The sequence below is a fragment of the Podarcis raffonei genome, chromosome 4 (assembly GCF_027172205.1).
Source record: "Podarcis raffonei isolate rPodRaf1 chromosome 4, rPodRaf1.pri, whole genome shotgun sequence".
Lineage (NCBI taxonomy): Eukaryota > Metazoa > Chordata > Lepidosauria > Squamata > Lacertidae > Podarcis > Podarcis raffonei.
Window position 1 is genome coordinate 48,697,429 of NC_070605.1, and position 25,862 is coordinate 48,723,290.

General features: G+C 40.7%; 1 long non-coding RNA gene across 4 annotated transcripts in view; it reads left to right on the forward strand.

Annotated features, from left to right (window-relative positions):
* Nucleotides 1-2,846: 2,846 nt before the first annotated feature.
* Nucleotides 2,847-25,862, forward strand: part of LOC128412928 (uncharacterized) — a 230,748-nt gene continuing 207,732 nt past the window's right edge. The window contains exons 1-2 of one of the 4 annotated variants that reach the window (XR_008330193.1): nucleotides 4,316-4,754; nucleotides 11,557-11,716. This is a non-coding gene — a long non-coding RNA (uncharacterized LOC128412928). Of the gene's footprint in view, nucleotides 3,375-4,315; nucleotides 4,755-5,541; nucleotides 5,636-11,556; nucleotides 11,717-25,862 lie in introns of those variants that run through there. The other 3 variants (XR_008330194.1, XR_008330196.1, XR_008330195.1) reach the window with 3 other exon arrangements.

The window sequence follows — 25,862 nt, forward strand, 5'->3', positions numbered from 1 at the left end:
TACTGTGCTAGATAAGCCACTGGTTTCAGAGTGGCAATTCTACTTAAACACTAGGAAGCAGCTCACTGCATAAATGAGGCTGCAGCTAAATGACGAATTGATGAGGACAATTTCAGTGCCACTTAAAAACAGCAAGATTGACTGTTTTCAGTCCCAGCAATATCAAATTGACCAAAACCTGCTAATCGTATTAGACAATAAACTTGTGATGTCCTAACGTGGGTAGGTAATCATGTGGAAACAGTATTACACACAGTACTAGATCTTCAAACCTTACTTTGTTTTAGGAATTGTGCTTGATGGCCTACAGTTTGCTACACTCGGTCAGAAATTACACAATGAAATCACGTGGCTTCCCCAGCAAATGCTAAATATGTATTTAGAAAAATGCTTGACACTAATAATAATAAGAGCTCCACAAAACCATCTCCCTTACTAGCCAGAGAGTACCTGCTTGTATCTGCTCTTTTTGCACTTTCTCTGATATGATGGGACCACATTCTTTGTATAGGACTTAGACTCTCCCCTCTACAAATGTGTGCTCCCAGCAAGGAAGAAGGCCCCACAGCCAATGTCCTGACAGCCTAGATTTCTGATGCTCCTGCAGCTGGTCCCTTTAAAAAGTATTTATGTTGGGTAAGTAAAATAGTTAGCAGTGCTTTGCCACAGGAATTTATTCTGGGTATGCCTCATGTTAAAATGTTGCCATTTCTCCCTCTTCGCCTCTTTTGCCTTGCCTTTTGCGAGTGATGGCAGAAGGCTGGCGAGAACTCTGTTCTGGCACCACCAGTATGACTGACTGGCCATTGGACTTGGAGGAGCAAAGAGATGCCCAATGGAACTCTTTCCCCTCCATGGCAGCAAGAGGAACCGTTCATAGTACTTTTTAATAGGATCTGCTGGCAGTCGTAGACTAGCGAGCTGGCAAAGGGTGGTTATACAGATAGCATGGTGGAATTTGGTGGGAGTGGGCAGGGTTCACATCCTTGATCAACCATGTGGCATGACTGCAGTTATAGGAGTAAGCTCCATAAAATGCAGTGTTGTGTACTCATGACTGCATAGGTTTAGCTTGTAAAACACATTGAGCTTTAACAAACAATCTTCAGAAAGCTGAAATGCAACATTCTCCAGTGGTTCCAGGTTTTGGAAGTCTTTACTTATGAAATCCTGGAAAGATTTCCTGGAAGAATTACCCCTTAGCAGCCTATATGGTTAACAGGCTTCTAGCATGGCTTGTTTCTGATCTGTTGCCACACTGTTTGAATTCAATTTCAACAGCCTATTTCACTTGCAAGACGGAGCAACACGCTTTCAGGATGGGGCTTGGTGTGTCCAGTCCCCAAAGCCTGAAAGAAAGGATCTTTCTGAGGAGAGGCTGCTTTCCACTCCTGATGGAGCTTCATGGGGCTTGACAGAATCGTAACAGCCTGTGTACCAAAGCAATAGAAGCTAGTTAGCACCATTGTTTGGATACATGTATTCCCTCACTACAGTTGTTTCTTCACAGGATGAGTTCTTTGCTTTTGGGTTTGGGAGGGATCAGGAGAGAAATGGGGTCCACCCAAGGTTCAGCACCTCTCAGCTGCCTAAACTCACAAGTGTGTTCAAAGTTTCCATGTGGCACAGGGAACAGAGTTTACCCTCCATTCCTGGTCCACTGTCTTGCAGCAGTCATAAAGCATCACCCTGCAGCAACAACCAGAGCCCACAAATGCCAAGAAAGACTGTGATGGGGTTGGACACTGAAAAGTGTTCTCTGAGGCCTCTCCTGTTTTTTCATCCTTTTTTACCTCAGTAATATTAGCAGCAGTGTGCTCAGGCCTGCCTTTTCTTTTCAGTGCCTCACAGAGGCAGAGCAGGCACACAGGGGAAGGATATTTCATCTAGGCCTTGCTCCTCCTGAAGCAAGAAGGTCCCCGTTCCATCTATGTGCATGAGATGAGTTGAATAGCACCAGGCCTTTTTTTCCCCAGCCTGAAATTGCTGGAACTCAGTTCTAGCACTTCTCAGGTGGGCGCCATTGCTGTTATAAGAGAACAAGTGATTTCCGGCACCTCTTTTTCTAGAAAAATAGCACTGAATAGCATTAATGAGGACTATTGTTTTTTGAGAAGAATAAGCAAGCAATATTGCTGATCAGAGTTAATATTTCAGGGGGGACCCTCTGCGTACTAGTGAAGTATGGGGAAAGGTCACAGAATTCTGGGATTAAGTGTAAGAATACATTTGGGCCTCAATAGTTCAACAGCCAGAATAGTTCCAACAACTGGCTATCTTCCTAAAAAGCTGGTGTCTCTCTTCTTTGGTAGCATCTAGAGACCCTCTAAAATTTCATTGCTGTGTTACATGAAGAGAAATGGCAGTAGCCTCTCCCCCTTTTTCCTTACAAGGTACAAGGTTGAAGGGCAAAAGGGCTAGTTCTCAAGATACAAGAACAAAATGGAGATGGAGGGAGCCATCTTCTCTCAGCAAGGTTATTCCCCGCTCTCCCGCAAAGCAAGCCCATTGCTGCCGAGAAACTGAAGCTTAAAGAAACCCGCACCTAAACTAAAACCTCAACATTTCTCTGAGATTTCATCTGGCATTTGATGGTGAGACATTATGTGGCAGCAGTTGGAGAAAGGAAGACAAGACTGCAGCACCACTTTATTAATATCAGCTGGTTCTAGTTCTCAGCTGGCAACAATTAAAACATTTTCCAGAAAAGTTTACCCTAAACATACATACAAGCAACACAAATAATTATATATATATATATATATATATATATATATATATATATATATAGTTTTATTTTACTCTTTTCTCTGAATTAAGCACAGCTAATTTCTTCCTATACTGTTATGCCCCCCAGAGACCACAACATTAGAGAGTTGATAATAAAATTGAATTAGCCCTTTGTGTGGCAGTATTGATTTGATATTACTCTCCAATCTAAAGAGAGCCCATGCTTCAAAAACTGAGGAGACGTTTTCAGAAGTCATATCCTAAGAAACAATTTACTCCCCAAAATGAGCAAATGCACTTAAGAAGTCAGGATAATCAAATTATGATGAGCCTCACCAGCTAAAAATGACATGGTAGGAGACTGCTCTATATCCCTTTTAAATGGGAGGCTAAAACATGTAGCGAGAAGCAGAGCATTTACAATTAGTCTTTAAATTCTGGGCTGATCAGTGTCTTGGGCTGCTCTCTCAACAAGTGAGCTGGAACCCAGTTGAAGTTGGATTGCACCAGCAATATCTCCACCTTTTAAGCATTTCGAGAGAAGGAAGTGGAAGATAAGGGGGAAAGAGGTGAAATGGAAGAAGGATCGACATACAGTTATAAAAAAGGAAAAGTGGATCCCAAGTTGCAGGATGCAGCTAAAGGTGAGTCCTACATTTGAAAAGTTTGATGACTGTCCTGGATGATGTCCAACTTTTATTTGTTTTCCTTGCCATCAAAGGAAAACAAAAGTAAAATTTATTTTTTCTTCAAGGCATTTAAAAATTAAGCCTGGACTGGATTATCACTTCAAGGTTATAGGCTGAAACCTTTATACATACATGCATCATTTTATTTGTATAAAATTAAAATAAAAAATAAAGCACACAACCAAACTGAACTATTTCCACATAAATGATAATAAACATACAAAAGAAGCATACAAAAATACCAAAAACAGCAACAAGCCACTCACCCCCCCCCAACAACAACACCCCCCAACAATATCCCAGGTCAAGTGTCTGTTTAGCAGCCTCAACTTTTATAGTCAGGGCCCAGCCTTCCTAGGCCAGGTGGACAAAGGCCTACAAGGCAGGGAGAAGATCTTCCAGAACTCACAGCCAAGATGGTTTCTCTTTTATAAGTGGTTTTTAAACCGTTCCAAGTGTTTTAGAACAGTCGGTTTTAAAATAAAACCACCAAGAGGACATTTATTTATACAATCATAATTGTAAAATATAATAAGGCGTGAAAAATTCTTGCTTGCCCTTCCCCAGTTTAGACAATTTTTGAGATCTGTTCAGATCCTGCTTTACAAAAAGGAGAGTCAGTCTGTGACTCTGGGGGTTGTGCTGTGTTGAGGACAATCCACCACCACTGGATGCTTTAGCTGAGATTCCTGCATTGCAGGGGGTTGGACTAGATGACCCTTGGGGACTATTCGAGCTCTACAATTCTATGATTCTATGAGTTCATAAATAAGTTAACCCATGTGACGTCATGGGTGGAGATGCACATTTGAATGAACTTTAATCAAACCATGTTAACTGTGGATAGACTATCCTCATACATTCATTTGGATCTCATCTCATTTATCTTAATGGTTGCTATCTACCAAGTATGTGAGCTTCTGAATTTGGAACTGCTAAGATTGGGGAGTGACTGTCTATTTACCTCACTGTGGTGGGGGAGAAAGCTTTAAAAAAAATTGGACTGTGGAACAAGAGTGACATCCAGTGGCCACTAAGACAACTTCAAAAATTAGGATTTATCTGTAAGGAAAACACTGGGGCCTAATTTGATTAGTAGAATGTCTGTCATCTGGTGGGCGGGGATTTTATGTTGTGCTCTGGAATTGGCCCCTCTCTTCAGGTGTTCAGTTAAGTTCAGTTAGAGAGACCAACTGTCATTCTTGTCTCATGTTGTTGTAGTTTCTCTCAGACACTATATTATTGTGTTACAATTTTCTTTGACATAACGGGAGACGCTTACTTTGCTGAAAGAAAAGAAACTCTGCTGAAGAACGTTGGAATATCTTAAACTGGGTGAGTGAGGGGATAGTCCCAGTCAGGAGGATTGATTTTATTAATATTACCCCCCCCCTCCACAACAATAGGGTTATAGGCCTAGTCTGACAAGAAAGAGAAAAATAATGGCAGCATATATAAAAGCTGTGAAAGCCCTAGAGCTTGCTGTGCAAAATTTAGAATGGAAATTTAGAATGGAAAATGAGCTCATGAAACAGACTTGTATGAAACAATGGAAAAATGCACCAAAAGAAGAGGCAGAGAAAGTAAAGTGGAAAAAGCTAAGGCAACTTCAAAAATTAGGATTTCTCCACAGTTGTTGTTAATAATAATAATACCCCACCCATCTGGCTGGGTTTCCCCAGACACTCAGCTTACAACATATATATAAAAATAAGATATCAAACATTTAAAACTTCCCGATACAGGGCTGCCTTCAGATGTATTTGTGTCCGTGCAGTACGATGGGGGTGGAGACGCTCCTTCAGGTATACTAGGCTGAGGCCGTTTAGGGCTTTAAAGGTCAGCACCAACACTTTGAATTGTGCTTGGAAAGGTACTGGGAGCCACTGAAAATCCTTTAGGACCGGTGTTATATGGTCCCGGCAGCCGCTCCTAGTCACCAGCCTACTCTCCACAGTACACATAAAGGTGATATATTGTTGTTCTTGTGAAATCTAGATCAATGTTCCTCTAGGCCACATTTTGCTGCTTGACTAAGCTGGATGCATTGGGAGCACTTAGTATGTTACAATGAAGAGAGGCTGTGCAAGATGCCAAAGGGACCATTTCATCCTCATCCACAGCTAGGCTACCCAGGAGTGACTGGCCAGTAAGCTGTATGAGCATCCAATAAGCTTAATTGTGTTCGCTGCCCCCCTGTAACTTATGAAGCACACGTAGGAAGGCATTTCATTCTTTTGACTTTGCTTACAGGGTGAAATGAGCAGTTTGCAAAGTGCTGCACCTGTGAGATCCATCTACCCACCATCATAAACTTAATTCTATCCCCCACCCCAAAAAAGGAGAAGGGGCTAACTTGTAAAACAGCAGAAAACAATACACAACCAACACCTGACCCACTTTTCCTATGGGCCATTGACATCTGAACTTCAGCAGAAATATGTTCACTCTGACTCCCACGGTATCTCGTGCCCATCATTTATAAAGTGATGCCTGTTCAGTAAAAGAGGGAGGGAAATCAATGGTGTGATATATACAGGAGAAGGCAAAAAGCTTTAGAAGACTGTCAATATGTTTTAAGCATTACCACATGGCAGTGGTTTGCAGTGTATTACTTTGAGGTGCTGTCTCAGACTGCGAAGGCTTAATAGAATATTGCTCCATGTCCTTCGATGTGTGTGCATGTGGTTTTCCCCAAAGAGCTCTCTCAGACATCAGGTTTGTTTGTTCTTTTATTCTTTATCATTACTATGCTTAAAGTTCTAATTGGAACCATAAATTTTAATTTTAATTATAAGATAGGTTAAATGCTTAGTCAGTATGTTGATAAAATCCTGTAATACATATTGTATGTATAGCTGAAAATAGTAATATTAGTTAAATTAGTTTTCGAGGGTCTTTTTATATGAAAGAAATTGTGCCAAAATTCAGTTGTTTTTATTCAGCTACCAATTATGTCATTTGTTCAAAATGTTCTGGGTGTGTTTGTTTTAATAATTATTTATATTGGCTGCAACCAATGCCCAGTCTGCATATGGGCAAATCCCCAAATTTAAGTGATGTGCATATTTGTGTAAAAAACAAGCTATAATTGTGAATACTGTTGGCAAGAGTATATAAAGGATCAGATGCAGAGTTACAGAAGTGAGGAGTCAAAGCATGGGTTGACCTACAGAGTTTCTTATGCCAGTTTGTAAAAAATATATACTATGATATCTAGTACAACAATCATAAATCATCAAAAAACCAGGCTTCAGAATGTAAGTTATTTAAGGCTATTAATTATGAAGTTGCTATTAAATGCTCACATACTTGTTATTGGCTCCTTACACATTTCTAAGTAAGTTAGGAGTTGCCCCTCTTCTGTGTCGCCCTCATACAGCTGGGGGGGGGTATTTAAATAACCTAAACATGTGGGAGGGGTCAATTTATGTGGTCTTTCCTGCTTGATCATTTTACTTACTTATGAATATTTTAATGTGTAAACTGACTCAGTTTACTTAGAAAACAAAACTTAGACTTCTCACTAAAGTTTTATTTTCCTGTATCTTGGAATGAGAACCACCTCAGGATGCCAGTTCCTGCAGTAGTAGACGAAGTTGTCATAATTGTTAAACTTATAGACCGCTTCACAGCACAAATCCATCAGAGCAGTGCCTCATGCCTATTGCATGAGAGGTGTCAAAGACATGGCTAGCTCCAAAATTGATGACCCCCTCCCCCCAAATGCTATCTGTCAGGTCCACCAGTGTCTGCATCCCAATATGCCTGTGCTGGACAGCAGCAGTCCTGTAATCTTCAATGGCTGGCTGTAAAACAGGTATCATTTCAGAGTTGGAAGGGACCCTTAGGACCATCTAGTCCAGCACCCTGCAATGCAAGAATATGCAGTTGTCTCATATGGGGATTGAACCTGCGACCTTGGTATTATCAGGATCATGCTCTAACCAGCTGAGCTATCCAGTGGTGTTTAACATCACTATTGGTCATTGCACTGCTCAAGGTAGAAACTGGGTGGGGCTAGGTCAGGAGGCAGGCAGATAGGTGGACACAATCTGACACAGGTATCAGTACCCATGAGCCCACAACACTTACTCAAGGGTGCTGGATGCTGCCTGGCCACAAAGATAGCAAGTTGAGATTCATGGCTCCCCCCACCTCCAAGAAGAGGTGGAGGGAGGGAGTCTTATTGCAGTGGTGCTCAAATTAAGTTTACTACTCCTTTAAAAGGGATGCGGGTGGTGCTGTGTGTTAAACCACAGAGCCTAGGGCTTGCCGATCAGAAGGTTGGCGGTTCGAATCCCCGCGACGGGGTGAGCTCCTGTTGCTCGGTCCCCGCTCCTGCCAACCTAGCAGTTCGAAAGCACGTCAAAGTGCAAGGAGATAAATAGGTACCGCTCCAGCGGGAAGGTAAACGGCGTTTCCGTGCGCTGCTCTGGTTTGCCAGAAGCGGCTTAGTCATGCTGGCTACATTGAGGCATCTGATCAAGATTTGTATTTTAAAATGAGCTTAAAAAATATATATATTTGTAAATGTTTGTATCTCTCATGCCAGGCAGAAACCATACTCTGGCAGCTGGTTATCTTCTTGATCAAGGGCCCCCCTGATCTATAGCAGTGCCTCAGGGTTGTAAAAGGAAATCACAGGCTAGGAGCAAAAGGTCATACTGACCATACAAATTATAGAATAATCAAGTTGCAAAACACAATTAAGAGTTGGTAAATAGTAAGAATTATTGTGCCTCCCATTAGAGACGAGCCACATTTTCATAAGGTTAAAAGGGCAAATAAACAGCAACTGGACTAGGCAAAGCAGCTCTCTGAAACTGCTTTGAATCTTTAGAATTTAGAATTTAGCTTAGCTTTTACTAAGTTCCCTTTCTTCTAAAAAAACTATATATGTTATGAAATATATTGGCTTAAATGTAATTATGCAAAGGATTTCGAAAGTTAGAAATGTTAGATTCTTATTTCATAGAATCATAAAGTTGGAAGAAACCACAAGGGCCATCGAGTCCAAACCCCTGCCGAGCAGGAAACACCATCAGAGCACTCCTGACATATGGTTGTCGAGCCTTTGCTTAAAGACCTCCAAAGAAGGAGATCTTTCATAGATGGTGCGTGAGGAGGTGAACCCAAAATATCTGTTTAAGATAAAAATTAGAACCATTAGCCATCTGTTTTGCAGGGAATAGGGCAAGAGGGGCCAAAGGTTATCTGGTAATTAAGGTGCCTGGTCGAGGTAAATGTAAGATATATGACTACTTATTTGCCAATTATAAATAGAAGAAAATATAGCTCTCTGTCTCCCATAAAAGGTAATAGGAAATAGGTGTATCTTTTATGATTGGTTCTAGCAAACAGCCAATAGGAATTTCAACCAGGCTGATTGGACAGAGGCAGCCAAAGGGAGGAGAAAGGGGGCTGGATTGAGGAAATATAGGTGCTGGCCATAATGGCAGGAGGGCAGGCCAGAGCTTGGTAACCATATACCACTGTGCCTCTTATTTATTTGTCCGACAAATAAATTATTATTTTAATTTCTCTATTGCTGCGTTGAATATTTCATTCCAGCTAAGCATTAACCACAAGCAGGGTGCTACAACATGACCTGGAAGCTGTACGCCGGCTTCCTCGGCCAATAAAGCGAGATGAGCGCCGCAACCCCAGAGTCGGTCACAACTGGACCTAATGGTCAGGGGTTCCTTTTACCTTTACCTTACTCCTTTAAAATTCTTTTTAAGTCTTTTTTTTTTAAAAAATCCTGTCGTATATTCCTGCAATTAGCATTGTAAAGTATCTTTCCCATATTTCCCATGTATTAGGAAGATTTTTGTTGCCAGAAAAATGAAGGAAGTTATTTCAGTTCTGTTTTCTTTTAATATAAATTGGCTTTTAGCATGAAAATTACAGAATCATGTCACTGCATTGGGGGTTCTGGTGCAGTGTGTGGTATGCAATCATGTTAACAAATTCCTAGAGTCTTTATTCTTAGAGTGTAAAAAACTTAGGTAAATTTTACCCATTGCTCAAAGATTTTCTAATTTCACTGGTATGTTTGGAGCTTTTGAAACTCCAAAGCACTGTAAGAGCTAGTAAGCATTAAACAGATAAGCATTAATCTAGCTTCTACAACTTAAAAGAAGGAAATGATTTACTGCAACATACTTTAATTCAAAAATATCTTTATTACATGACTCTACCCACAGTTTAATGGATATGCCCATTTTAATAACTGTTTGCAGTCTCACTGCCAATGTTTTATTGCTCTGTAATACATTTAAATATTGATTTTCTTTAGAAATGAGCACTTATGAAAGTGGAGGTGAAGTTTCATATGTCTTGTTAAATATTGACATTTTAAAGTCTCCACAAATTTGCCTTTAAGAGTGTGTGGGATTTTATCAAGTTTGATATGGAAATATTTTGCTGCATATGCAGTCTTTTCTTTGTCAGTTTATAATTTGGTGATTTTTATTATTTTGAGAAATGTTGCATTCATTGCCACCTGAAACATGGATATAGAACCAAGCCATTTTCTACCAACCTGTGCACTTGCACTCTAGGGAAAGAGTAGGGGAGTAACCATGAAAGCCCCATTTCCGAGGGCTGCACACAGTTGGTGGATGGGACTACTCTTGAATGGACTTATTTCCCTATTCCGCATTTGCATTCTTCCCTATGTAAAGGGCCTTTTATGCTAAGTAAGCTTCTTTTCATCCTTTGATGAAAGGGATTGTGACCCTGTAAAGAACAGATATCCCTTCACACCAGGTGATATCTTTTTGCCAACAGTTTGCCATGTCAGGATTTAGCTTTGATGTATTCTTCATACTGCACCCCTAACTGTGTGTAGATACTTGTTAGAATTCCTGCTCCATGATTGCAGTCATGGGATTGTTGTCTATCACATGACGGTATATGTTTTGACTCCACAAAGTGGGAAGTGACGGAGACAGGATGTTTGTGTTACTGTGTTCCATAAAGTGGGACTGTTGTCCTTTGTCCTTTTTCTCTTTGCTGTCTGATGCTAGAGAGAGAGGGAACCATGTTGCAGTGCTTTGTGTGTGTTTATATGTAAATAAAGTAGATTAGGCAAAATGCTGAGTTGCTGAGGTCTGTTACGCATGATGCACAAACTCTGCAGATCCCTAAGCGTGCCGATGTCTGTTGGCATTGGTCGCTGTGATGTTCGGGCTGAAGAAGGCTTTTGAAGCTCCTGAACAATCGACCAGGAGGGAGAGAACATGCCATTCGGGCATGTGTCTCTACCAGGGTCCTACTCGAGTGTAGGCTGAGCTCCTCTGACTACTGACACTCAGGGACTGGTGCCAAACCACAGTCACATTACAAAGCAAAACAAAGCTGGATGCCAGCAGCATACTGATGACATCATCTTTGTGTACTAGGACATTATCTGAGGGAACATGGCACAATATCTTTGCTGAAGCTAAGAAGTGCTGGGTCTTGTCAATGGCTGGATGGGAAATCACCTGATGCCTTCTTGATTTCTAAGATAGGTGAAAGATGGAATAAATAAATGAAAATAATAAATACATGGTCATGCAGTCTTCTTCCGGGGAAAAGACTGAATTCTTGTTATATTCTACAAGTTGATTCCTGTGTGGCTGAGTAGTATCCATACCACCTGAATCCAGTCACAAAGTAATGTCCTCCACTACCAACCGTCCTGTAAAAATCAGATGGTCAGTTGTATCAAAGGCTACTGAGAGATTCAGAAGAATTATCAAGGTCATGCTCCTATTCCACATCTTCTAGACACAGGTTGTTGACAAGGGCCACTTAAGTAGGGTCTGACCCAAGACCGAGTCTGAATGCTTGATTGGTTTTGTTGCTTCCATGGATCTTTTCCTAGTGATTTAAAAGGCTACTGTCTGATACCGCATGCATGGGACCTGAGTAAAATGCTGAACCTTTCAGTTTCAATGAGCTTTAACTTCATTATTGGAGTCTGGAGTAATTAGTTGAAAACTGGAATTCAATTTAATCTAAAGGATGGCTATTATAATGCTTTACCTCACCTATAGCTTTCCAAGGCTTTTAGCCTCTTGACAAGCAATCTGTCAAGGAGGAATGTTGAGTGCATTCATTTTTGACTTCCATTCTTCTCTTGCAGCAGCTCAAGTGACTCCAGTTGAACTCTGGCATTTATCACAGACGAAATTAGGTCAGCAGAGAACATAGAGGTACTGAACTGAAAGGGGAATAAATTTGTCCTAAAAAGGGAAATGGGAAGAGGCTCTCACATTGTTGTTTAAATCAGCTGCTGCTCACAGGTAAGAGTTCTCTGAGGGAATTTTCAAGTGGAGTTGTAATATGTGCTCTTTAAGTGTAGTTTAAAAGGTTTTATAAAGAGAATTCAGCCGGCTATGCAACAAACTTTCTAATCTGAGGTACCTTAAAATATAGCCTGGTCACTGCATGTACCGTATCTTGTGAATATGTGTAATTGTTGAGATAATTTAAATTATCTCTTCAGTGAAAGTACTGCACTTTCTTTTTGTTTAAGTGGCAATAAGCAATTGGGGAAGGTGACAATATACTATTAAATAGGAGAGGATAAGGTTTGTTTTTCAAATTATATGTATATCTGCCCTTTATTAAGCATTTAACTATTCTTGTCTGGTGCTTTTTGCCTATTTTCCAATTTCTGTTTGAGAAGATAATATTGATGCTTATGCTTTATATGGAACATATTGCCTAACAAACTGGAGAAGTGGAAAGTTGGGATAGTTTCAGTTTCTATCCAGGAGCTGGTCAGTTTATTATCTGAATTACACTGAATAAATTCTTAAGTAGTTTGAAACCAAACTACTTTTCATTTGTAACCTCATTGTGAACACCATTTAAATGTGTAGATGTTTTGCAGAAGTTGTACTTAGTTGATAGTGCCCATTTTTATTATGGAATCTGGTGCCTTTCCTACAACTCTGTCCTGATAAGTAGACTTTCATATAAACATGAGTGCAACAATATGCATTAGTAGCTTCGGTATAAAAGGTAGAGAGAGGGAGGTAAATACGAGACACAAATATGTGTACAACTTTTAATGGTTGTGTGTAAAACATAGATCTTCAGAGAGTGTCTACTTCACTGAGTAAATATTTCAATGTTGTTTTGCTTTAATCTCACCACTGGCAGTTTTAAAGTTATTTATGTTGTGGGACAGGATGTGATCTGAATTGTTGGTGACACCTTTGAAGGAAAACAGGAGGCCAATCTTTAGGCATATGCATGTGCTTATGTGCAAAATGTTAGGGGGAAATGTAGGCCCTTCTCCTTGATCCCTAGTTTCTATGTGCTAAGAGAGTTCATGTGTGTATGTGTAAGTATACACACCTATAAATACACATGTACATACACTTAGGGATGGGTGAATCAGTGTATTTCTAGTGTCGGTTTCAGATGTGTTCAAATCAGGTGTGGTTTATGTCAGCTTCTGCAGTTTTGGTACGAAATGATACAAATGTCTCCCCTAAAAAGAAAAAGAAAATTAAAAAATTGTGCCACGCAATTCAAGAAGTGTAAGTATGACTTAACTGGATATCACTCTAGGTCAGTTTGCTAAAAATGTGAACCAGACAAAATTCTACTCCATCCCTAACAGAAAGCCTGAGTGCATTGAATCAAGTGGCCCCATATGCAGTTTAATAGGCCAGGAACACCACCCCTTTGTTTTTTGTGTGAAATTGGCATGTGGGGAGCTTTCCTGAAGTTCCAAGCTTTCCTGGATCTTTGCAGCATAATTTGGAGTTCTGTGCTGCAGCAGAATGGGAATTTTGGTAGAGCAAAATAAGTCCACCCAGTCTTGTGACCTGTAAGCTGTATTCCTTAAACTGGATGGACTATTCTGGAAATGTAATTTTAAAATTTGGGCATTTTAAAAATACACTTGAACTCATGAAACAGGCCCTTCAAAATGTTAGAAGGGCTTATCATAATGTGAGTTACGGTTCAGTGGAATAGCTGCTTCTGTGATCCAGAACTGAGCCAACTGCTAATATACATCTTATTTTAAAATGTTACGATTAGGAGGACAAATGTTAGTGGTACAAGGTTTGCAAGCGGCAGTCATCTCAGGCAGGAATAAGTGAGATTTATTCTTCTGAAATGAGAAATAGTTTTAAAAGGATCTTTCAGTGCTATGTAAAGTTCAAAGTCTTTCATTTGAGAAATTCAGCATGCTCTCAGCTTCTTAGGAAGACAGTGAACAGTAATGAGAAGAATTCCTGGTTAACTCTAGCCAAACCTTTAACTCGAAGAGAGGAGGAACTGTAGCCTAATGGAAGACCACAAGCTTTGCATGCCGAAGATCCCGGGTTCAGTCCCTAGCATCTCCTGTTAAAATGATCATGTAGCGGCTGATATGAAGACCTCTGTTTGATATTTCAGGGAGCTACTACCTGTCAGAATAGTTAGACAATATCTGGCTTGATAATTGCTGCTTTACTCTTCCTTCCCTTCCTCTCTGCAATAACCTCCCAGTCACCTTTTGCAACTTCATGCAGCATGCACAAACCTGAGGATCTTGTCTCCATGAAAAGCATCTGCAGGTGACAAGAGGAAAAATAGGTGGGGAAAGGGTTAATCACACATCTCCACCTGCACATGGATTCCCTGAGATATGAGGTAAAATGTGCAGCTCATTTGCTTTGCTACGGACTAGCCTTTTCCTGACTTTCAGTGTTTTTTTACTCAGTGTATGAAGTCATAGCAATGACTGACACTTAGGAAAGCAGATCTAGTCCATCAGAGACAGAGCAGGCCAAAGTGAAACATCCATTGCCTATAAAATGTCTTGGTTCATTTTTAAGGCTTTTATACTGATCTTCTGTGGTAGAAGAGTGATTGCTGCTTCAGAGAAAACAATTCATGTATCCAGGGTTTTATTGTAGCTGTGATTGGCCAAAAGATACCCTAAAATGAAAATTAGCAGCAAAAATGGGAGTTTGTGATCTTTTTTAACTGGAGTCTTGTTTCATAGCAAAAAAAGTGATTGATTCCTCTGCCCTGAGTTTGTAAAAGTTTCCCTGCTATTGCCAATACAGATAAATTCCATCATCAGGCATACCTAGGAGATATTGTGGGTTCGGTTCCAGACCACCAACAATGAAACAAATATCGCAATAAAGTGAGTCACACAATCTTTTTGGTTTTCCAGTGCATATAAAAGTTATGTTTACACCATACTGTAGCCTATAAAGCTAGTGCCCCATGGCTGCAGAGGCAGGAAGGGAAAAAACAAGTTGCAGCTCTAGTTAGCTCCACTACTCTCTCTCTCTCTCTCTCTCTCTCTGTGTGTGTGTGTGTGGCCAGGTTGCCTGCAGCTGTACTCATGTCCTTATAAGGAGCAATATCTGTGAAGCACAATAAACTGAAGCACAATAAAATGAGGTATGCCTGTATTATATCTGCATCACAGGGAGGAGGGCTGTGCATGGATCACACCAGTCCTCCAAAGTAACCCAGTATTGTCATACCCATTTTGAAACAGGGAGCAGAGAACTAGAGTATGGCAGGTTGGCCAGTGCTGTTTATCCTGGGTCCCCCCCACATCCCGCTTTTTGATCGGGAGATGCAGTGTTTGGATGTAAAGCTGATTGTAGTAGTACTACATGATGGAGGAAGCCAGGGAAAGAACTGAAGGGCATAATTAGGACAGCAGGTCTATCTGTGGTTGAAGAACCAGACTATCCATTGAAAAATAAGGGAGGTGGAAACTTATAATACTACCTATTCTGAGGCCTGATCTACCCAGGCCTCATTGTCAATCTGTCACAAATACCAGATCGACACCAAATGGTACAGCAGTTCTCTGTTGTTGTTGTTTAGTCATTTAGTCATGTCTGACTCTTCGTGACCCCATGGACCAGAGCATGCCAGGCACTCCTGTCTTCCACTGCCTCCCACAGTTTGGTCAAACTCATGCTGGTAGCTTCGAGAACACTGTCCAACCATCTCGTCCTCTGTCGTCCCCTTCTCCTTGTGCCCTCCATCTTTCCCAACATCAGGGTCTTTTCCAGGGAGTCTTCTCTTCTCATGAGGTGGCCAAAGTATTTGAGCCTCAGCTTCAGGATCTGTCCTTCCAGTGAGCACTCAGGGCTGATTTCCTTCAGAATGGATAGGTTTGGACGGACTTCCGGGTTAGCGCCAACGACGAATGGCGGAGTTCCTCCAATCGGAGGAACAGGCTCCGTGGAAATTGGGTCTTCCCGCCGCGGCGAAGGCGGGGGCCCGCTAGAAATTCCAGGTGGAGAAGCCTGGGAACGTGGGGTTCGGCAGAGCACCAAGAGCGCCTCCCCTACTGACGAGGAAACCCCTTTTTGGGGCTCCGGAGTGAAGTGGGGTGAGCAGCGCGGTGCTGCGAACTGATCGCTATTTCCATGGAGGGAAGCCGCGCAGCCATCGCCGGAGAGCGCTGACTTTTTCCTGATGACATTCGGACTCTAAATCAAGTACCCGTGAGTAAAAACGGAGAATTGGATCAAGAAATTTGCAAAACTTTTGAATTAGGCACAAGCGGGAAGGTTTAAACAGGAAGTCCGCCTTCCGCTTTTTGTATATAGATTGAAGCAAAGATCTTGCAACCTAATAGCCTGGAAAACTGCTTTAAATTTGGAATTTCCTGCATCTACAACCAATAAAACCCCCTTGGGAGCAGGGGAAAAGGGGGGGATTTGACTGTCTAAACCTGCAGAAGGAGAGTAAAGGAATCTAAGTTTCCATCGTCCCAAACCTGGGGACGGGGTGTCGGGACAGAAATTGCTTGTGACGTCCATTTTGGAGTATTTTGACAGATAGGTAAAAAAGAGAAGAGAAACAAATTAACTTCAACGCTACCTTCTGCATTTCTGTATTTTAAAGAAACAAAGTATTTGAAAATTGAAAGGACTTGAAATTGAAAGTAATTTTCTTTGTTGGATACTTTTTTTAAAAAAAGTGGACACAAATAGAAACTGTATCCCCTAGAGGGAGCCTGTCAGTTTGCTGTTGCTGTTTATCTGGAATCTACAGCTGCAAGCTTTGGATCGTGGGATTTGCTGTCTGACCTTGAACAGAAATGAGTTGGAAGGAATGTTTGGTGTCTGCCCTTGGTATGACAAATGCCTTGCTGCAGCAGCTGCAGGAGAAAATGAATCTGATGCATGAAAAATTGGATTTGATGAGTGCTGTGGCCAGTGAATATGACTTAACAGGGAACAAGGATAAAGAAGTTATACAACAACCAATTCAAGAAACTGGCTTGACAAGACAAATCCAAGGCCAGATGAAGAAGGAAGAGGCAGTATTTTTTTCTCAAACAACACAAATGGACCAGTTACAGATAGGTAGCCGTGTTGGTCTGCCATAGTCAAAACAAAAATTTTTTTTTCTTTCCAGTAGCACCTTAAAGACCAACTAAGTTAGTTCTTGGTATGAGCTTTCGTGTGCATGCACACTTCTTCAGCTACACACATGGGTGTATCTGAAGAAGTGTGCATGCACACGAAAGCTCATACCAAGAACTAACTTAGTTGGTCTTTAAGGTGCTACTGGAAAGAAATTTTTTTTTTGTTTTAACACAAATGGAGGGATTCAAAGTCCTGCAGGAACAAACGTTATTGCGTTGGAAGATTGAACTTGGAGAGTGCTGGGATGTGTTTGAAGTAAATGAAGTTCTTAACTCTAGTGGGACTATGAAACAGGTGAACAACTATCTTTTGGATAAATATTTTTTGGACTACAAAGATGACAGGGAGTGGGACTGGGGGGAAGGGGCCAGTCTGACAAAGGAAAATGGAAACTGTTACTGGATGGAAAACTCCGGAGACCCACGTCCCAAGAAATCAACAATAGACAAAGAAGTGCGTAAGCACAAACAAGGACAAGAAATTGTGCAGAAGGGGCCTAGAAGAGACTTAAGGGCCTCGGATATAAGGACACCAGATTGATGGACTGGATGTTATGGACTGTGAGGACTGACATGACCCGAAACCAGGAAGAAGGGACGTTGGATAAAAATTAGAGATATTAAGGGAAATTCTTTTGTTAATTTTGGAATTAGTGTAACATTAATGAAACACCAGGGAATATGCCGGAAAGGAACTAAATTGGCTTTAGCAGAAATGACTTAAGGAGATATGAATGAATATGACGTAAACTTGGAAATTTTAAGATTTTTAAGATAAGATAAGATTAAAGAGATTAAGGTAAATTGAATAACAGATTAAATTAAAAGAGGGAAAGATTATGTTGAATTAATAAATAAGATAGATTGTGAAGACTAATTATTTAAATTAAAATTGAGAAACAGGGGAAGAATTTGCTGGAATAATGAGTTAAATTAGAATACAAAAAGGGAGGGGGGAGGAAGTCCAAGAAATAAGCAAATGAAAAGTTGTAATTTGAGTTCTGTATTTTTCCTTTTTCTATTTTTGGTTTTTCTTTTTCTTTTTTGCTGTATTTTTCTTTTTGTCTTTTTTGTCTTTGTTTATGTATTGATGAAAATCTTGAATAAATATCATTTTAAAAAAACAAACCAGAATGGATAGGTTAGATCTTCTTGCAGTCCATGGGACTCTCAAGAGTCTCCTCCAGCACCATAATTCAAAAGCATCAATTCTTCAGCGATCAGCCTTCTTTATGGTCCATCTCTCATGCTAGTTACGTATATTTGTTGACATAATTCAAATATTTACTTTGGCTCTCTGTCTCCCAGGAAAAATTTCTGCGGGTGCCCATGCCTGTATCTTGTCCTGTGCTAATTGTCCCTTCACCCATCTTTCAGTGAAGGAGCAGAAGCTTTCAAAATTTGCATATGCTGCTAAGAGTGTAGATTGTCCTAAAAGTTTATGTTAAATTTATGAGAACTGAATAGTTTAAAATAGCTCTATGTATACAGTTTCTTATATATTTGAGGAATGTGCACAGACTGGTGGTGCAACATGATGTCAACAGGCTCCATCCCAACATGTGCTCAGTTGTCCATCAGAGAACTATTTACAAATGTTCTGAAGAAAACACACAGGCAGAGAGTGGAGCCTGCCACCTCTATGTCATCCCCATTACCTTTTTTTTTTTTTTTTGGTAAATATGCCCGATGCATTTTGGCATGCTTGCCTTTATCAAGGGCTTATATTAAAAATACATTAATGCAACACTTGATCAAGAAACCTTTGCTACAAAAGAACTCATTTAATGTGTGCATAATATGTGTATAGGGCTTTTGCACTCACCTTTCTACTCTGAATCAATTTTGATGGGCTTAAGCATGGCTTACTCTGTGTTAAATTTAGGCATTGATAATTATTGATATTAACATTAGCTCTGGAATTTTAGCAGGTGTGGATTATATTGAGTTTTAGATTTTATTATGTTTTATATATTCTGTAAGCCACCCAGAGTGGATGGGGAAATCCAGCCAGATGGGTGGGGTATAGAAAATGAAATTATTATTATTATTATTATTATTATTATTATTACTGCTACTACTCCTCTACAGTGTGAAATGTATTATTTTAAATTACTTTGTGTTTCAATTGTGTCAACTGTTTAGGGAGGCTTTTTAATCCATCCTAACTGGCTGTAACTATGGTTTATGTAATATGACTTTTCCTATGGTTTATGGCTCACAGTTTGTCCATGAGAGTTAAACCAGGATCCCAGGTTTGGATGGCATGGTAAGCAACACACAGAACTGGAGGGAGAGCAAAATTGTTGTTATCTCCTTTCCTAGAGCTTGCACAGTTGTGCTAACTCATATTTTGGCTTGGTGTGGTGTGCAAATCAAGCAACTGAAAACAGAGAATAACAAATAGCATGTTGTTAAGAAAAGCATTCATTTTTCTGCCCCAAAGTCATTAAACATGACAGTTATCATGGTTCTGTTCATCAAAGTAATTCTAAAGGCCTCTTCACATATAGGCTTTCCTTTGTAAGAGTAGACAGTGGGGCAGGGAGGAAAAGTCTCATGTGCACCCTCATGTGTGAAAATTCTGCACATGTGTTGATTGTGTGTATACTCTGAGCTGGAGGAAGTCCCAAACCAGTTTATGTGGGGTAAAGCTGATCTATGCAATAATCACTAATGATAATGTACAAATGTGGGGGTGTTTTCCTTTATTTTACCTTTGCAGGAAAAATATAATCATGAGTGAAGTGATCCTAATTTGTGCAGTGTTTATCAGTGACAAGCCATTATTGTTCATCAGCTTGCTGTCTTTTATTATTTTGTGCCTCCCCCTCAAGAATAATTGAACAATGTCAGTCTGTGGCCTCTTCTTGAACTCTCTAAAATGGTGGCACTTCTTTGAACTCCCTGCTTTCAGTTGCTCTGACCTTGTTGCTCGTTTATAACTCATGTGCCATTTATCACTCCCAGACTTACAAATATTGTTGGGTGGGGGGAAGAGACCTGAGTGCAATCATTCATACTATAGCCTCTTTGTATTTGAGCTTCATGGCTTCCATATCATGTAACCGATAGGGAGAGATTAGTTAGAAAGCTGTAATTCTTCTGAGGGATTGTGATGATACTGTACCATAAACTGTGAAATGATGCTCAAGAGGTTTGAGATCATCAAAGCCATGAGATTATATTACAGCGTCGACAATCCGTCTCTGTCAATATCCATTTTATAATAGTTTTCCTGCAACCTAGGTGTGAAATATTGGTCATTCTATAGGCTATGAAACTCCCAGTTGTATCAAACCTTTCATTGCTATGCTTGTCACCTAGGCTATGACGGAAACCAGGTGTGACATAAATGTGGATGGATGTGTGCTCAGTAATGTTGTATGGAAATCTTCTGTTCTTTCAACACATCCAAGCACATTGTCATAGGCTGCTTGTGGAATGGCACTATTTAAAACATGAACCCTAGCTGAGGCATACATGACAATAATGTACAAGAGCCAGTCTAATAAGGGAACATAATAGTACAGCATTTCCTAGAGTTTTAATATCTGGGGCACAAGGTGGTGTTTTTCTTTCTAGATAGATTTTCAGGAGGCACACTTCACTTAGGTTCAAAAAGATTCATATCAATATAGTCAGTCATCACTCAGAACAATGGACAGGTGCCTTCCTTGCAAACAGTGTAGAAACACTGCCTCTGGTGATCCACCGACTCTTTCCCCTTCTCAGCTCAACATCATGTGTGGTGTCATGCTTTCCAGGCAATGGCGATGCTTCTCGGATTCCCCTGTACTTCTCAACTATATTGTGGGCTACATCACGAAATGCAAGTGCATTCTTATTTAATCATTCAAAATGATCTTGTCATCCATATATTGGCAGAGATGCAAGGAGAGTAGAAAAGGTCACTTTTGGAACTTCTTAGTGCTCAATATGACTTCACTCCGGGTTTATCCACACTTACGGTTTGCCCCGCTTTTTCCATACACAGGTCTGCACTTTAAAGGTAAAGGGACCCCAGACCATTAGGTCCAGTCGTGGCCAACTCTGGGGTTGCGGCACTCATCTCGCTTTATTGGCCGAGGGAGCCGGCGTACAGCTTCCGGGTCATGTGGCCAGCATGACTAAGCCGCTTCTGGCGAACCAGAGCAGCGCACAGAAATGCCGTTTACCTTCCCGCTGGAGCGGTACCTATTTATCTACTTGCACTTTGACATGCTTTTGAACTGCTAGGTTGGCAGGAGCAGGGACCGAGCAACGGGAGCTCACCCCGTCACGGGGATTCGAACCGCTGACCTTCTGATCGCAAGCCCTAGGCATTCTGGTTTGACCCACAGCGCCACCCACGTCCCTATCTGCACTTCGAAGCTCTGTGCGATTCGGGTTTTCCACAGATTGTCGTTTGCTCCAATTCAGCTTCAAAGTGTGGGTTATCATGGGGAAAGCTCTAAAGTAAAAACAAAACAGAACAAAGGGGGGGGGAGGCTAAGCCAGTCCTGTGATATTTGGAAGTGGGGCGTCCCACTCATTCTGTAACTCCCACATTGTCAAGAGAAATAGCATCCATGATCTTTTCTCCTGTGCCACTTGTGAGAGCACCTGCTTAGAATGACTTGTGAAGGAGAGCTTCTAAGAAGCTTCTTCCAACCACACATGGCTTTTACTTCTCTTCAGCCCTGCTGTTGAAGCTGCCTATAACTTCATTCCCTATCACTCTTTCTGGGGAAAGGTAGCAGAAGGAATATACACACAAGCAAAAGAAGAGGCTGTGGCTTGGTGGCATAGCCCATCACTCTCTGCATGTAGAAGGCCCCAAGTTCAAATCTTGACATCTCCAGGTAAGATTGTCTTGAAAACCTGGAAAGCCACTACCAGTCAGCATAGGCAATACTGCTGACCAAGCTAGGTGGATGAATGGTCCAACCTGGTGTAACACAGCTGTCTATTTTCTTAAGACTGGGGGCAGTAAATTATCAGTCTTGAAATAAGATGTTGCATCACTGGTCATTTGATTAGATCACTGCTGATTTTTTGTTAGTCAAGAGCAAGGAGCAGAAGTGGCATATTCTGAAGTTGTCATTTCTGTTTGTTCTGCTATGAAGCTTATTTTTCTTCCTATACGGCATATGATAGGCAAACTAAGGCCCAGGGGCAGGATCCGGCCCAATCGCCTTCTAAATCCGACCTGCAGACAGTCCGGGAAGCAGCCTGTTTTTACATGAGTAGAATGTGTCCTTTTATTTAAAATGTATCTCTGGGTTATTTGTGGGGCCTGCTTGGTGCTTTTACATGAGTAGAATGTGTGCTTTTATTTAAAATGCATCTCTGGGTTATTTACGGGGAATAGGAATTCGTCCCCCTTCAAAATATAGTCCAGCCCCCCACAAGGTCTGAGGGACAGTGGACCAGCCCCCTGCTGAAAAAAATTGCTGACCCCTGCTATACAATATAGATTATAGCTTTTTGAATAATTTAATTCCTTCTCATCAGTTCCTAACATCTGGGGCCCTTTTGAGGAAATGAACATGATATTTAATTACAGCTGATATGGCACAGAGTTGTCATGCTGTTTACAGACAGAGCAAGAGGTGGGGGAGAGTGCCTGAAATGAAATGTCTCCAGTGACAGCATTGTCTCATGCAGTCCAATACCTTTAATTTAGCATCACACATTGCTAGGTTGGAGAAAGTAGACAGTAGCATTCAGTTGTATTACTGGCACTTCAAATTCAGCAGCAGAAACTTCCACCGTGTGCAGAGCTAAGACCCAAAGTCAGGGCAAGTTTAAATAATGAAAGGCAAGGGCGTACAACACAATAATGAGCAGGTCTTGAGCTCCATGAGCAGTGAAGTAGTGCAAATGTTTCTGCAGCATGGCTTGGTTAAAAGTAGAGCCCAGTAAGCAAGGGTTTCCTACCCCATTTCTATTTGGTTGGCAGTCCGCATAAAGCTACACTCACCCACGTAAAATTCGCCTAAAGCTGCAATCATGTATGTAAAATCCACGTAGATTGTGGTGTTTTTGTACATATAAAGATGATCTATAAACATACACACTTAAGCTTTATTTGACCTGTAAGAATTTTAACATAGTTTTAAAACCAGGTCTTATAGTACTGTTTAAGGTCTACCATTTTTCAGCTAGTCATTTTGGATACTAATTTTTAGCCTCGATATCAATAAATTCACTGCTTTTTGCAGATTCTTTACTTTTTTGCAAGTCCACATAGTGGCCAGCAGAGGGCAGAGCAGTATCGGAGCATGAACAAAATTATGGCAAGTAGATGGGAAAACCTTCAACGTTTTCCATTAGAGCTGCATGCAAAACATCTGAGCCTTTTCTTAAAAACACAGCCAAACCATTGTATAATTCTTGTCCCTGTCAGGTTTTATCAGCTGCTTTGTAAAGTCTGTCAGGTTTCTTACTTGAGAATTTGTGTGATATCTGCAAATAAGGGGAAAGGGTGACCCTGAAGAAAATAGCAGTGTCCTGGATTGGTATGTCTCTTGTATAGTTCAATATGTCACAGCTGCATACTTGCATCTCTACATTTCAAGGGGCTCACAAAGCTATTTGGTTTTTGAACACTTACATTTTCACTTGCAGAGGAATTACTGATGTTACAGAGGTGAGTGAAATGTTGGAGAGCTGTGGATGTGGTGTATATATCACTGGCCCCTTGCACTTGAAAAGGCAGGCACAGTCTAGCCAAAGCTAAACACCTTTCAGAGCCATTGATTTCAATATCAAGAGTTCCTTAAATGCCTCTCTCCTGCTTTTTAAAAATGTAATTTATAGCCCAGTCCATGTTATTTGCCATTGCCCTAGCCATGGCCATGCTATTCCAAACTGTAATTCTGCTGTACTTTCTGGTTTTTGTACATTAATTTGTATATTGCATATGAAAGGCAGTGCAGAAATATTTGAATCAATACATGTTTTCTCAGAATTGGGCCCTACTGAGTTCAGTAGGGTCTATTCCTTAGCAAGAGTGGTTAGGATTTCAGCTTTAACTCTGGGCTACTCTGTTAATGGAACTGAAAATACAATCACATGACACCTCTGTTGATAGTTACAAGGACAGTCATTGCCAGGATTTCACAGGTGGCACCTGCAACAAAATGTTGCAGTATGGAATGCCCCTGTTCTAAATCCAGGTCATGCCCTTGTCCAGGAAATTCCATATTATGCCTCCCCTCCCCCATGATATTTTGTCCTCTCCACCCCCCCCGCAAAAAACCCAACAACAACAAAACTGCTCAGCATTCTCTGCCCATTGAGCATGCTCAGTCTCAATTTGGTGTCTTTTTAAAAATAATTCCCCATAGGCTTTTGTTAATGTACTTCTGCAAACCTTGGTGTTCCACCAAGCCTCCTGAGGGTCCTTCCTAGTGGGTGGGTGGTGCTGGTTTGGCAACAGAAGAATCCATGCTAAGAAAATGAGTTCACTCTTGGTTTGTGGCAGGGGTGGGGAACTGGTGGCCCTCCAGAAGTTGTCAGACTCCAGGCCCCTCAGTTTGGATTTATAGGATTGTACATAGAATGAAAAGGGCAAAAGTGTTAAATGTACGGGAGCAGTGCTGCAAAGAACAATGGAAACACTACATTGATTCATAATCTAATCTGCCTCCAAATGCCTGAAGTTTATATTACAGTAATTTTTATGTTAAAGGGTTAAGTGCAAGGAACAACTAGAGGAGATATCAAGAAATTTGTGCCTGGGTCTCTTTAGTGTGCCATTTTTTATGTTTAAAGCCGCATGGTGTGGAGGGGGTTGGATCAGGACCACAGAGGTGCCATTTTTCCCATGAGGCACAGCATTCACCCTTAGTGCTCTTTCTATCCTACCCATAGCTGCATTTGCCATTTTTAAAAAGTGGCACTCCTTATGTAGTCTAGATTGGACTTGCAACTATTTCTAGTTTGAATTTATTGGGGGGGGGGAGCATGGACATTGAAAGTGGTATTATACTGCTTTAAATGTGTGCTGCCGGCGAGGCCCTGACTTAATGTTAACATGGACAAGTGACTTTCATGTAACAGTAAAACCTGAGTAGAGGAGATAGGAAATTCATGCGCAAGATTGAGATGCAGAGAAAGAGAGGGTGCAATGGTGTAGTCCAGCACTGATTCCTATGTGCTGGTTAAGTATTCATTGTGGACCAGGTCTCAGTACTTAGAGAGACACCTTCTTCTTTTTGCATTTGTTTGCACAGGTTTCAGTGTGAATGACTTTGTTAGCTTGTTGCACAGCTAATTTATTCATTTTAAATTTTGTTCGTTATTGACTATGCTAAGTTTCTGCTAATGCCAGTTTATCTCCACTGTGTATCATTAATACATTACATAAATTAGAATTTTTTCCCCAGCAATTATATAATTAAAATTTAGTTTAAATGAGGCAGATTAGCAGTAATTACACATTTTATATTCGTGAGAAATACAATTAACTTGCTCATTATCTAACACAAAAGTTAAATATTTTAGTTTTGCACTTTAATAAGTGGATGGGTACTCTTCATTGTAACTAATGTGTGAGGAATTTTGTGTGGCTATAGATTTGTCAGTCAATAAATACATAAGCTCATATTCGAACGTCACTGAAAATATTTGCTGTTGTTGTTTGGCCAGTAAATGTGTAGGGCTGCAATCAAACAGTGTAATGTGAGTAGCTTGACCCTGCAACAGTTTTATGTTCTGCTATATTAATTAGCTAACAATTTATAACAAAATATCAGCTTGTGAAAGTTGCAAAATAAATACGGCAAGTGATTAGACTATGAGAAATCTATTATGCATTTTCAGCTGCCATCTTTTCAGAGGCTACTTTAACAACCTGTTAGATATTACTGCTCTGCCTACTAAATGGTTTAATAATATGACCTAAGAAGTGCCATCAGAAAAACTAATTTCAGTAGGAAAAATGGTCAAAGGCATTCCTTACTATCTTCTTTTGGCTACTTTGGAATGTAGCTTAAGGAGGCCAGATTTTTTTTTTTAAGTCTGCATTTCAGTTCTGACCGTAA